At 48.6% G+C, this 15,065-nt stretch overlaps 1 pseudogene; it reads right to left on the reverse strand.

Moving 5' to 3' along the window:
- Positions 1-267: 267 nt before the first annotated feature.
- LOC137631268 (uncharacterized) overlaps positions 268-15,065 on the reverse strand; it is a 29,024-nt pseudogene continuing 14,226 nt past the window's right edge.

Here is a 15,065-nt window from a genome sequence, read left to right on the forward strand (position 1 = left end):
AACGAGACAGGTCTACAATGACCCTTCGTTTGTCTGAGTCTTTCTTTGGCACGCCGAATAAGCAACCTTGAAATTTTAAACGCCTGACCTCTTGTACCGTATTCTTTAAAAGAAGATCTTGAGTGAAATCTGTGATATCCGCCGATGGACTCTGATAAAAAGTGAATCCAACTCCACCCTAGGCCGTTGGATACTATGCTGTGGGCCCACTTGTTGAACGTCCACCGGGTTCGAAACAGATATAGCCTCCCCCATACCTGAGGAGTCTCATTGGGCCACAGATGGTCTGCTACCACGGTTCCCTCGGGATCCTCTGCCCCTCCCGGAAACTCGACCATCTCCCCTGTAGCGAAAAAGTCCTCTAGACCTACTCCCTCTCACTTGCCTACTATAACCTTGGACCAGGCCTTGAGATTCAAAGGCAGGGTTAAAAGCAGGTGAAGTCGAGAAGGAAGTCGAAGGTTGAGGTGGCTGACTTACCAGCACAAACTGCTGTTGGGGCTGAGGTTTAGAGGCGGATTGATGTCGTATCTGGGATACAGGCACTGCCTGTACCACAGGTTGGGGTTGGGAACCCTGGAAAGGAAGAAATCGTCGCGGCCTTTTCCTGCAACCGTAACTGCGGGCCAGCGGATTCGAACTTCCTCTTAGGAACGAGGCCCCACCTAACATGAAGGGTTTGAATGACTCAGGCTGCCTCACTGAGGACGCCGTTCACCACATAATCTGGGAAAAGATCTGCCCCCCAGACCGAGGCTTTTATCAACCTATTAGGCTCATGTCGAATGGAAGCCTCCGCTAAGACATGCTTCCGGCACGCACGACGAGCGACAGTGATGTCGTAAGCATCACACTGAAGTGTGTGAAGCAAAGACTTCGTTAAGATCTTAAAGAGAGACTCATCCGCGTAAACCAAAGAAGCCATCTCCGCCATAGTAGCAGAGTTAATGGATCTACTCAATCTGACTCGAGCTTCATATTCCGTACGAATCAACGAATCTGACAGCATGGGAAGGTGTTCACTGAACTGTGCAGTCGCACAGTCCGGAGCTAACTTCCCCGCCGTGAAGGTCGCTGGAGCATCATTCCAGCAGTCTTGGTCCCCTGGGAAGAGCAAAGAAGTGAGGTCTGTCTCCCGAAGTTGTGGCATAGGTTTATCCTACGTGGCCGCTTGCAAAGTAAGATCCATTACTTTGATGGTGCGCGGAGTAGGAGTTTGTTCCTCGACCACAAACATGGTATACGTGCCCTTGTCAGGGGTTAACTTGGTGTTCACACATTCCCATTCAGTCAGAGTCCGGACCCAGGCGGACTGAGCCTGCTCCTTAGGGAAGATAACAGTCTCCTTTGGCACTCTATCCACTCTGACAAGCGTGTCCTCTGTCAAACGCGCATAACCTAGGAATGGGAACTGCAAGCTCGGCGGGTAGAACTCAAAGTTCTCCACCGGACAGGTACCACAACCTTCAATGGTCAACATGCCCTCCGAGAACGGGGCATGCAGGGCCAACCTCCACGGGTTGCTCTTCACAAACGCCGGGAGCTTTGATGCATCTGGGACTACGAACTGCTGTTGCTGTGGAAGGCCGGACCGCAAGAGTGTCTCCATAATGGTCTCCTGATTCTGCAGTCGTTGGGCGAGAGAGTCCATCGACTGCAGACGATCAGCAAGAGGATCAATATGGGATTGCACAATACTCCCCATCTTCTCCATAAGCTGACTCAAAAAGGATACCGGATCAAAGGCCAGTTCCGGGAACTTACCCTTTGAGCTCCTCACTCTCGAGCTCTGAGCCATCGGGGAAACCTTTCTCGAGACCGACTGTCGCTTAGAAGCCGAGGATGGCCTGACGGGGAGGGATTGGAGTATTTTGGAAGGCTTGCTAGCCTTAGGCAAAGTCTTCTTGACATGCTTAACTTTAGGAACCACTGAGCAAGACTTGTCCACGACCTTACCAGTAAATCCCTGAAAAGAAGAAACAGAAGAAGAAAGAGAATGCGCTGGACTAAGGAAAGGAACCTTAGACTGCACGCTACCTGCCTCACCTACCACCCTACCTGTACCAGTCGAATCGACGACCATAGGTTCTACATCCACATTAATCACAGCCACGTCATCGAGAACATCATCGCCCAGTCCCACTAAGTCATCAGGGAAGGCTTGAGTCTCCTCGCGAATCCTGGCGATGATCGGTGCCGCCACATCAGATGCCACCGCCGCTGACATCTTAGCATTAGGGTAAAGGAGGGAACACATCTCCTCTGCCAAAATATAAGGCTGCTTGGGCTTAACGTTCCGGCCAAAACCACCAACCCAGGTCTTGAAACTCGCAAGAGAAGCGCTCTTGATGGCGGGAGAGACCTGAAAGAGACAATCCCGTTAGAACGCAAATCATAAAAAGGGAGTGCAGGAAAGAAAGCATTATCGCTCTAATATCAGTATGTAGCAAAATTATTGGTCCCACAAAATTGTAACAAATAATACAAAAAGTCTGAACAGACAAAAAAAAAAAAGAAATAGGGGAAAGAAAATAGTACATACCGAATCATTCGTAACGTCAGAGACCAGGGCATAACAAATCTCGCACCCATCTGGATGCCGGACCAAAAGATCGGCCACTTGGACCGCACACCCGGCACGAGAGCGACAAACCTCATGCCCACAAGGCTGCTGCAACACAGCCGTGCATGCCGTCTCCTGACAGTGTACCACCTGCAAGATAATTAGATATACCCGTATGAGTATAAAATTAACTTGCATCGGGAACCCCGGCGCAAAACTTAAAGAATTAAATTCCGCTGTGATACCCAGCACAGAGCATGCGCGCTTAAGAGCTAAAGAAGTAAGTACATAATAGCATTCAATAAACATGTTACCCCTCTGTCATGTCAGAAAATAATAAACATAAATGTCCGGAGCCCCGAAAAATGATGAGTGGATTAACCGTGAACCAGTCCGCCAGACCCAAAGAAAGTAAACTATTATGAGTTTCTCAGCACATGGGATACCCACTAGAGTGGGGAGCGTAAGCTTCTTAGCACATGGGACACCCACCAGAGTGGGGAGCGTAAGCAAGAAGGGAAAAGAAGACTAGAAACAACCATCGAAATCCGCAGGCTCCGGAAACATGAAAATAAAATGAATTCAAATGACAGATTTGGGAAATAAAATACTGTAGCGCCGGAAGACATGCGTAAATCCGGCGCAAAACCCAATGCTATGTAAGTAATATAGCTATGGAATACATGCGTAAGTCCGGCGCAAAAATTAAATGCTATGTATTTAACTCTAACACACACCATAAGCTCCGTCGCAGCCCCTCTCTCTCGAACCAAATATCTATATAAAAATACGTAACCAACTACAGGATAAAGTAAGGTATCAGAACAGAGTAGGATATCTGAATCCGATCAAAGAAACATAACTACCATAGTAGGTACGATTCTCAAATTATCCGGGCCCTCCGGAACTGGAGGATAACCAGGGTGGATAACCCGAGAGAGGGGAGGGGGGCGTGAGGCTAGGCGCATACCCAGTCCCATATGCCTGGTGGCCAACCGAGACGAAACGAGGAGAGAGCGCTACAATCAACGACGCACGGAGCGTAGGAGCCAGCTTCCACCTCGGGTGACTTCCCGTTTTCTAACAGCACGTGATCCAAGCCTACCATCCTATGTAGGGAGTGGCGAAAGGCGTAAAGGGGGAGAGGACACCACGAGGGGGGGGAGACTGGCTCGAAATCAGGTGACCACTACTCTCCGAAACACAAAGGGGAGACCCGATGAGGCGGCAAGCATGTAGCTTCCCGCGAACCACGCAAACAAAAACAACATATAATGGCAAACATGAAACTCAATTAATATAATAAAAGACAATGAAATTCAATTAAATAGGCTAAATCGATAACACTGAGTAAATTAGGGGGAGAGGAACACGGCGTAAAGGGAAATAATAGCTAAACCTTCCAAAATCGGGTAGTTGCCGACTTGGAAAGGAAACTCAAGATACACCATTGCTCGGCTGGTTAGGCTAACTAACACTGACCAAATAGCCTAATTAATGAAAAATCATGCCAAAACATTGAATTAGATGTCCAGAACACATAATGAGACTACAATTAGTATGAGGAACTAATTGAAAGTCGGACAAAACAAAGAGATCACGAGGAAGCGACACCAAAATGGCCGCGTACACACCCGTAAGGGAACGTCAACAAAGCGGCTGAGATAAAAACCAACAAGGTTAAAATTAAGAGTGTCGCTACCAAGAAATCCCAAACAGACAAATATAATACTCAACTTGGGAGCAGGGATCTCCAAAATGTCGGACATCTTGAAAAACACAAAACAACACAGAGCTAAGAAAAACACGTCTGAACCGTCGCTGGTGCTAAGGAGGAATGAAGAGAGGAAGGGTGGGGAGGGGTAGGGGTGAGTGGAGGATAGTCGTAGTAGGAGGCAGCAGTCGAGTGTAGATCAGTACCTCGTAGTTCCGGGGGATGTGGAAGAAGGAGAGGTCTAACTGGTGAGGGACCTATGGTCGTGGTTCTATCAAGCCCCAGTTACTATACCGACACTCATTAGAGTGAGTGAGCTGGGTTGATTCCTGGCATTCCATGCATCCTTTTTTGCTCTGGTATATTTAGCAATATTCATGCCTTAGAAATGGTGCTATAAGGAGCATTTCACGGAGCGACACAGGTCAAGCACAGAAATGGAGTAATTACTCCAAAACGGATTTTGAGCGAAGCGAAAAATCTATTTTTGGGTGAGATAGCCATGTCGTCCTGATGGAAGGTTCCTTCAGTAACTTCCTAAGGGTATATATGACTACAGTAGATATTCCCAGAGAATTAAACTAAAGGTTTCCCAGAATTCTAACTTCTGGCGCGAGTACCCATAAGGTTTCCCTTTAGGATATCGTATAATAACAGGGGACGTATGCTTGACACGCCACATAGCTATCTGCACCCCACATAGCGTTTACGCTTCGAGGGGGAATAGTGGCAAGTTATAGGAGGAGCCGTTACAAAGTTCTCCTCCTCCGATACTGTTTTGGTACTCGGCGGCGTCAACATCCGGTCGCCATGTTGGCCGCCATCTTGGATGACGCCGCCGCCGCGCGGCATTGTTATTCCTTTCGGCGTTTATGCCAGCCTCCATGATACAATAAGATTGGGACGGGCCTGTCAAGGCCGAATAGAGAACAAGGGCGGGTCCATCAGGACGACATGGCTATCTCACCCAAAAATAGATTTTTCGCTTCGCTCAAAATCCGTTTTTTGGGCTCAAGCCATGTCGTCCTGATGGAAGTGTACCAGAGAATTAATGTATCATGGATTTTTCCCCTTTTTTGTAGTGCCTTTCGACTTCTAAACAATATTCCTTTGGTCTGATGACCATAGAGACCTGTGGCATATCCGTCACGCCACCTCAGATAAGCATATACCATGTTACTGCTTCCTGCCCCCCTGGCAGGGAAGTCCTAATTGGACTGAAGGAACATCTTGAAGTTGCTTGATAGAGGAACTCACCTAGTCTCGGAGATACCTGCCAGTCCCAGGGCCAGATAGAAAACGGATTTTGAGCGAAGCGAAAAATCTATTTTTGGGTGAGATAGCCATGGCGTCCTGATGGAAGGTTCCTTTTTGGTAGCTTCCTTGGGTAAATAACTACTAAGATATTCCCAGAGAATTTAACCACAGGTTATCACAGAATTCTAACTTCTGGAGCGAGTATCCTAAAGGTTTCCCTTTTAAGACATCGTATATCAACAGGGGACGCATGTATTAACGCGCCACATAGCTATCTACACCCCGAACAGAGTTAATGCTTCGGTGTGTAAGGGCTGAGAATAGCTGGGAGCCGTTCCATAGCTAATCTCATCCGTGGCTACTTCTGGTACTCGAGACGTAAACAAACGGGCGCCATTGCTTAAATGACGTCACGACCGTCTTCATCCTGAAGCCAGTTGCTTGCCGATCACCATGATACAGCAGAGCAGGGTGGGACCTAAAAACTGGACGAAGTAGCAGGGAGGGTCCATCAGGACGCCATGGCTATCTCACCCAAAAATAGATTTTTCGCTTCGCTCAAAATCCGTTTTTTGGGCTCAAGCCATGGCGTCCTGATGGAAGAATACCAGAGAATCAATGTATCGTGGTAGATTTTCCCCTATTAGTAAGTGCCAAGGGCATTGACAAAATAGCATAGTAATCTTAGTAAAGAACCGTAGGGAAGAATCTTCCTGCCCCCCTTGGCAGTGAAGTTCCCACGGGCCATGCCGACGTCAATGTGGTATTGAAGGGCTATTCACCCTGATAGAAGAACTTGAAGAACTTGGAGACGAAGCTGAATGTTTGGCATTCGTATAGGAACATTCTGAAAGCAGACCAGTGGTGGTTGGACACTGTGTGCTGAGAAGGTTGGTTTCATCTCCAGGGTATGAAGAGTAAGTATTCGTATTGGAACATTACATAATCAGAGTGAATATAAATTAAGAGTTAGTATCTTAATTTCTCCATGAACCATAAGGAAAGGGGATAATAAAACTACGACAGGCATGTATTTCATAGTAAGTAGGAGCTGATTGAGACGCACAGGTAATAAAATAGAAATTTTATTTCACAAATGCAGAAATTAAATGAATTGCAGCAATAAGTAAAGTTCATTTACAGTAATTATAATGTACATAGTAATAAAGACTTGCTCTTGAATCTGAAAAGGAATTTCAAATTTATTAGTAGGCACTCGTTCTCGAGGAACGTTAGTCTTTGATTAAAACACATCATGCTCAGGGCATGCGGCACTTGTGTGACAACTATGACATTTCACCTGGGATAAGAACAGTTATAAAAGCACTAAGTGTTTTCGACATCACTATGTATCGCTCGAGGGTCAACATAGGCACCCGAAGAGTTAGAGTCCCAAGTAACTCACTGTTCTATGCAGAGTTAGGTGCAGGTTTCATAACACTACCTGCGGCTACCACAAAATGTTTGACTTCGTGCACTTGTTTCGCATAATGTTTAAAGAAAACGCGCGAGGACTTCCAGCCTGTGAAGCTTTTAAGGCTTTCAAAGTCCATACTCTGAAAGAAATTCAGAGATGATGCAACTTTCCTAGGATCATGACCGGCGGGTGTACTGTCAGGATCCGCTCTGCGAATGAAGTAGGTGATTTTCGCTCTTAATTGTTTCGGTGACAGGTCGCTGCCCGATGTTTCTCCTTTGAAGAGTTGGCCTCCACCAAAGTTCGAAGTTCTGCGAAGATAGACCTTGAGGCTCTCTACTGGGCATAAAGAGACATCTTCCTTCAGGGGGCATATTCTCCAGGGGCCCCATCTTTTGGTGGGTAATTCATTTTTGGCGAGAAACGTCGGATCAGGGGAGAGGGTAATGTCTCCTGTATCAGTAAACAGGATGTGACCCTCTTCTCTTGATAATGCCACTATTTCGCTGACTCGGGCTCCCGAAGCAAGAGCAAAGAGAAATATAACTTTCTGAGTCAGATCCTTGAGAGGGCATGAATCATTATCCAAGTTGGAGGCGAAATGGAGCACCTTGTCTAATGACCAGGAGATCGGTTTCGGTGGGGGTGCTGGGCGTAGACGAGCACATGCTTTCGGTAGTTTATTGAAGATGTCGCTGGACAGATCAATTTGGAAGGCATACAGAATTGGTCTGGTCAAGGCCGATTTGCAGGTTGAAATCGTATTGGCTGCTAATCCTTGTCCATGAAAGTGAATGAAGAAGGACATGCAGAAATCAATTGTGATTTCTTTAAGATTTTTTGTCTTGACGAAAGAGACCCATTTTCTCCAGGATGATTCGTATTGCCGTCTTGTGGATTCGGTCTTGTATTCCTCGAGGAAGTCTAGACTTTTCTTCGAGATCCCAAACCTCTTCTTTGCGGCTAGGGAGAGAAAATCATGAGATGAAGGTCCTTGATTTTCGATGATGAAGCGAAGACAGTCGACTTCTGTACTTGTTGGGAGAGAACTGGGCCCGGGAGAGGGATCAGCTTGGGCTGCAGCTCCAGGACCAGGGGGTACCAGTTGCTCCGGGGCCACTTGGGAGCCACTAGGGCCGCTGTCCCTTTGAAGGTTCTCAGTTTGGAGAGGACTTTCAGCAGAAGGTTGGTGGGAGGGAACAGGTAGATCTTGGACCATCTGTTCCAGTCCAGTGACATGGCATCCACTGCTTCTGCCTTGGGGTCCTCGTACGGGGCCACATACCGAGGAAGTTGATTGTTGTCGCTCGTTGCGAAGAGATCTATCTGAAGTTCTGGGACTTGGTGAGAGATGAAGGAGAATGATCTTGCGTCTAGAGACCATTCCGACTCTATCGGGTTTGTTCGAGATAGAGCATCCGCTGTCACGTTGCGGAATCCTTGTAGGTGAACTGCAGACAGGTGCCACTTCTTCTTCTCTGCCAGACGGAAGATTGGGAGAAGCACCTGATTTATCTGGGGCGATCTTGGGCCTTGGCGATTGAGACATCGAACTACCACCGAGTTGTCTAGGGTTAGACGAATGTGGATCGAGGGAGGCGGGGATAGTTTCTTCAGAGTTAGAAGGACCGCCATGGCCTCCAAGATGTTGATGTGGAACGTCTTGAACAGGGGAGACCAGGTGCCTTGAGCCTGTTTTTGGTGGGAGTGACCTCCCCAACCCTCCAGCGAAGCGTCCGTGTGGATGTTAAGTGATGGAGGTGGGTGTTGAAGAGGAATGGACCTTTTCAGGGCCTTTGCTTCCGACCACGGCTTGAGGAGAAGTCGAAGTCTGTTTGGGAGCCGTCTCTTGAGGTCTCTTCGAGCGATGGATGCAGAACGTCTCCAGACTCCCGCGGCATCCTTTAGCTGTGCACGAAGCACTGGGTTTGTTACTGAGGCGAACTGTAGAGAGCCTAGAACTCGTTCCTGCTGGCGTCTTGAAATCCGTTTGGATTTTAGTAGTCGCTTGACAGACCCTGCTATTTCCTTCCTTTTCTTCTGGGGGATGGAAAGGCGGTGTGACTGAAGGTTCCATTGGATTCCTAACCACTGGAACTTCTGAGCTGGAGAGAGGCGAGATTTCTTCTCGTTTATCTTGAATCCCAGGTGTTCTAGGTACTGGGTGACTTTGTTGCAGGATTTTACACAATCCTCGGGCGATGGAGCCCAAACTAGCCAGTCGTCGAGGTAGGCCATCACCTGGACGTTTCGGAGGCGGAGCTGTTGTACTATGGCGTCCGCCAGCTTTGTGAAGATCCGAGGGGCCACATTGAGGCCGAAGGGCATGGCCCTGAAGGCGTAGCTTTTCTTTTGGAGTCGAAATCCTAGGTAGGAGGAAGCGTGATGGTTCATTGGAACGTGCCAGTAGGCATCCGCCAGGTCTATGGAGACCGTGTAGGAACCTCGAGGCAGAAGGGTCCTTATTTGTTGAAGAGTCAGCATCTTGAACTTGTCGTTCGCTATGAACTTGTTGAGGGGGGATAAGTCCAGAATGACTCTGAGTTTGTCGGAGTCTTTCTTGGGGACACAAAACAGTCTTCCTTGGAACCTGGTGGACTTTACCTTCCTTATCACCTTCTTGTTCAAGAGATCTAGGACATATTCTTCCAGAAGGGGGGTTGATTGTTGGAAGAACTGCTGGAATGTTGGGGGTGGTTGAGTCCAACTCCAGCCTAGACCCTTCTTGACGATGCTGTGTGCCCAGGGATCGAAGGTCCAACGATCCTGGAATTGGCGGAGTCTTCCTCCCACCGGAAGCACTTCATTGCTTCTGGTGTCCCGAGGGCTTGCTGCCTCGGCCGCTAGCTCCCTTTCCTCCTCTGCCTCTGGAGGGACGGCGAGACGCGTCTCTGCCTGCACCTCTGTTTGAGCCTCTACCTTTGGGACGAAAGGTAGTCGTCTGTTGCTCGAAAGCAGGGGTGAAGACCGGTGACTGTGACAACACCGGTTGGGTGACCAGTTGAAAGGTCTATTGTGGCTGAGCTGCCACTTGGGAGGTAGCGGGTCCCGGAAACTGACGTCTTGGTTGACGTTGCTGGGGTTTCTGTTTTGAAGATTTCCTCTTAGGTTGAGGTCCGTCGTCCTGAGAGGATTTCCTCTTCTTTGACATGCCCCACTTGTGGAGAAGGTTCCTATTCTCCGTGGCGGCTTTGTCGGTGATCTCCTTCACAAGGTCAGAAGGAAAGAGGTGTTTGCCCCAGATGTTGGAGGAAATCAGCCTCCGGGGTTCGTGTTTCACAGTGGCACCTGCGAACACGAATTCACGACAGGCTCTCCGAGCCTTCATGAAGTGGTACATGTCCTTCACCAGGGTTGCCATGTGGGATTTGGCAAGTACCATGTAGTGGTCTGGTACTCTGGTGTCACAGGCCATAATGTCAAGTTGGACCTGGTGGGACATAGATGCTGCGAGCCTCTCCTTCGTATCTTGTTCCCGACGAAGGAGGTGATCGTTAAGTTTCGGGAGGTCTTCATTAAACTGACGTCCGGCGACGTCAGGATCTAGCTTTCCCACGACGAAAGTATGCTGGATGTCCTTCCAGTGTCGAGCGTCAGGGGGAGTAACTATGGAGAAGGGTCTGCACTCCTCCAGTGCAGGGCAGGCTTTCCCCTCTTCCACAGCTTTAAGGCACGCAGCGAAGGCCTTTTCCATGAATGGAAGTACCGCATTTTCAGGTGCGACGTAGGTAGGGTGCTTCTTGCTCAGGGCCGGAAGCTTAGAGCAGGTAAAACCCCTACTCTTGAACGTGTTGGCTAGCATAGCCTGGGCCTTCGCGAGATCGAACACTATCTCTTCTTTCGGTTCGGTCTCTTCTTTAGAGGCAGGTTCAGAGCGAAGTCGGACGTAACAGTCCGGGTAGGCCTCAAAATTTGGGAAGAATTCCACATCTTCCAGGGGGACCGAGCCGATCTTGTCGCTGACAAAGATTCTGCCGGTCGCTATCACCATATGCTCAGCATACCTCCATGGGTTGGCATGAGAGCAAGCGGGGAGATCCTTAACCGAGATCTTCTTCGGTTCTTTGGGTCCCATCATGGACCTGATGAACTCCTGATTCTCCTTTAACTTGTCGTCCATGACGGCTCTAATCAACCGGATCATTTCCTGAGTGGATGATGAGGGTTCCGGGGTCGTGGAGGTAGACGGGAGAGACACTTCCGTCGGTGTAGGAGTAGGGGTGGAGATGGAAGGAGGAGCGACCTCTTGCTCCGACTCGGCGTATTCCACCTGGTCTTCGTCATCTTCAGCTCCTTGAGCCATGAGGGTCTTCTCCGTACCCTCCGAGACATCCGACATGTGTTCGTCATCATCGGAATCTAGGCGGCAATCGTGCATGGACTGGGCCATGACTACATCAGGTTCCACCGTAATTTGGACAGTGGGGATCAAATCCTTGGGCACCACAGAATCAGGGGAGGCCTTTGGGAACAGAAGTGACCTCAATTCTTCAGTGGCCAGGTACGGTCCGGTGGCATTCTTCTGGAAGCCACGCACCCATTTGCGTAGCTTCTCTCGAGCAATGTCCCTGATCTCCGCTGAGGGAGAGTTATGGAAGCCATCAGCTATGTGAGCCTGGCAGACCGTACAGTTCAGCGGGTCCCAGAATTTCAAATCCCCTTTCTTGTTAGCACAAGGGGCGTGAGTCCTGCAAGCCGTATGCCCGTAGAAGTGCGGGCGTTTCACAGCGCAGGAGTCGAAGTCACACTTCATCTGCTCCTCCTGTGGAAGAAAGAGAAAATGAGTATGGGGGGAGTCATAAGAATGGCTCTTAATCTAAGTTAATATTAATCAATAATTTTAACTTAATGAAGGGTGTGATGCATAGAGATTGAAGTAGTAAAGAAAACATACTCCATGCATCCCGCCCGGCTGGCTACCGCAAGCTTTATCCTTGGATAATCCGAGATGGCCGAAGGCACAGGATAGTATTTCTTAGAAGTCCATAGGGCAATGGAATTCCATGGAAAATGCCAAGGATAAGTTTGGGACCGAGGCCACTCAGTCCCAAATTAGGGGGCTAACAGGTCCCTTAGGGTAACTGCTTCCGGCAACCAGCCGCGCTAAGATACACGCAGCATGCTGGAATTTTGAAGAATGCAAAGAGACAGCATGATTACTAATAGAACAGTACCAAGGCACTGATCTAATAGCGTAAACAGGACATCTGTTTGCAGTGTAGGGCTATCAGTATTCATATGATAGCTAGTAGAAGGGGGTGCAAGTAGTCTTGACGCCTCCGGGGGGTTCCGGCAGACCTCCGGCACGCCGGAGGCCGCTCCAGCAGAGTTTCTGGCATTAGAACAGACAATATATAAGTCAAGAGTAATACCAGGGTGGCGGCCGCCGGCACAACGGCGGCACGCCGGCAGAGGAGCGGCGGCTCCGGCAGTCGGAGGATGCCGGATTGGTGACTGGGACAAGGATGGTTATAGCGGAACCAGGTTGCCGGCAATGGATGCCGGCACTCCGGTGGACGACCGGCAGGCGGACGGCGAAGCTAGGAGGAAGGAGGAGAGCCATCGGCAGGAAGCCGGCGGCGGTCGGCAGTCCCCCGGCACGCGGGGGGCTGGCGGCATGAGGGTAAGGGGAGAGTCACCAAGGTAGGAGGCGGGTATCGCCGACAGTGGAGGCGGCAAGGGACCGGCACCCGGATAGTGAGAGAGACAGGGGGAGGGATGTAAGAAGTCCAGTCATGGACTCCCAGACATCCCCCCCTGAGAGGGAGTACCCATGATAGAGGCTGGCTCTATCCCCCAGAAGCAGGGGTCTCAGAGGACCGGGAGCTAGGGTAGCCCAAGGGAGGGCTAGGGAACACCCAAAGAGGGGGAGACCTCTACATACAGAACACATCCAGTGGCTAACCCCATAGGACACTATGAAGGGTATATGTACCAGAGCGGACTGCACATAGAAGCTCAAGGTAGCCCTATCACTCCACCCTAAGGAGGAGTTGTAGGACAGGGGACAGATGGGTATAGACTAACCTAAGTGTAGGCTAGGCTATACAAGAGATAGGTGGGGAGGGGAGAAGAGAAGTGTCTTCCATGGAAGGGGTTCTGTACCAGAGCGGCCACTAGGGAAAGGTAGGACACTCCCTAACCTAAGATAAGGCAGCCTGGCTGAAACGGTGCATGGGTACAGTTTCAGCAGGGGACAGAATAACCTTTCCAAAACCTAACCTAGAGCAGGGCTAAAAGCCCTGAACTAGGAAAGATAGAAGACATATCGCTATCGCAGGACAGTCATAGACTAGTCCTAGCCATAGAGGAAGGGCTAGCCGTTCCTCACTCTCGGACGCAACCCTAAGGGGGGTTCATTCCCTTAGGGAGGACTGAGAGGCGATATTATACTCCGTTAGGCGCTTGATCCCTTTACTTAGTAAGGGAATCAAGGCTAAACAGAGGGAATGCCAAGGGCAGGGGGATGAAGGAAGCATATAGGGGTCCTACAAGTAGGTTAGGTTAGGAAGGGACACTAACTAACCTATCCCCTATATGGTCCCTGAAGGCGAAAAAAACACTTGCATCACAGTCGAAAGTATTGTAAAATAATGCCACTATCTTCATAACTTAGCCTAGGATCACTAATAAAATCATGCATGAACACTGATATATAGGCGCTCTGGCCTGGGGGCTATAGTAGCCTACTGGTATGAGGTCAATCGATGACCGATAATAAGCGTCAAAACACGATATAAAAGTTCCTAGCTATGAAGACTAAATAAACTAATGTTATCGATTAGTAAATAAGGCCGGAAGCGTTGTTGTGGCTAACTAAATAAGGCATGCATAACAACAACAACGCCATAAAATGGCGGGTCCGGTAGAGGCACAGCTCTGCCACAAAACACCAAATATCTCGGAAAGTAATATTTACTTTACGGTCAGAGCTTAACTAAACAATACTGGAACCTTGTACTCAACTTTCCAGAAGAAGGCGAGGCCGAAGGTAGCGACATAACGTAGATGCAAAGCAATAAGTAAGGCACAGGGAAAATCCGTCTAAGTAGGGCGAGCTACTGAACAAAGGATGAAGACGGTCGTGACGTCATTTAAGCAATGGCGCCCGTTTGTTTACGTCTCGAGTACCAGAAGTAGCCACGGATGAGATTAGCTATGGAACGGCTCCCAGCTATTCTCAGCCCTTACACACCGAAGCATTAACTCTGTTCGGGGTGTAGATAGCTATGTGGCGCGTTAATACATGCGTCCCCTGTTGATATACGATGTCTTAAAAGGGAAACCTTTAGGATACTCGCTCCAGAAGTTAGAATTCTGTGATAACCTGTGGTTAAATTCTCTGGGAATATCTTAGTAGTTATTTACCCAAGGAAGCTACCAAAAAGGAACCTTCCATCAGGACGCCATGGCTTGAGCCCAAAAAAGGTAAGTATAATCGTGTTGGAACAAGTTACCTTAATCTAGATGAGCATGCATCAAGAGAACAAAATTATAACATTGTTCATAATATCAAAACAAAGGGTAATAAAAGTCTGTAACAGTATTTTATTTCATGAGAAAGAGAGGGCGAAATGAGACGCACAGGGTAACCTAATACTCTTTTATTCATCAAAACAGGATTAGCATGAAATAGGTAAAAAAAAGTTTACAATAAGCAATGCAATTAAAAATGACAAATTCGTAGATAATTTGTATATTTCCTAACTATACAAATCTTAGCTATTTAATATGGGTAATTACTTTCGGCGTAGCTGAAGTGACGAGCCATTAGATTTTTAACGAGGGTTTACTACCCTACCGCCAGTTAGCGGGGGGTAGGGAGGGGTAGCTTGCTAAACCCCCCCCCCTCACACACACCTGTGATTTAGCTCACTTTGCTTAGAGGTAGGTCTTTCACGGGGGACAGGGCTGGCGGGTAAGTTTGATTAAATAGCTAAGGTTTGTATAGTTAAGAAAAATACAAATTACAGTGAACCCTCGTTTATCGCGGTAGATAGGTTCCAGACGCGGCCGCGATAGGTGAAAATCCGCGAAGTAGTGACACCATATTTACCTATTTATTCAACATGTATATTCAGACTTTTAAAACCTTCCCTTGTACGTAGTACTGT

Source organism: Palaemon carinicauda, chromosome 39 (assembly GCF_036898095.1).
Source record: "Palaemon carinicauda isolate YSFRI2023 chromosome 39, ASM3689809v2, whole genome shotgun sequence".
NCBI lineage: Eukaryota > Metazoa > Arthropoda > Malacostraca > Decapoda > Palaemonidae > Palaemon > Palaemon carinicauda.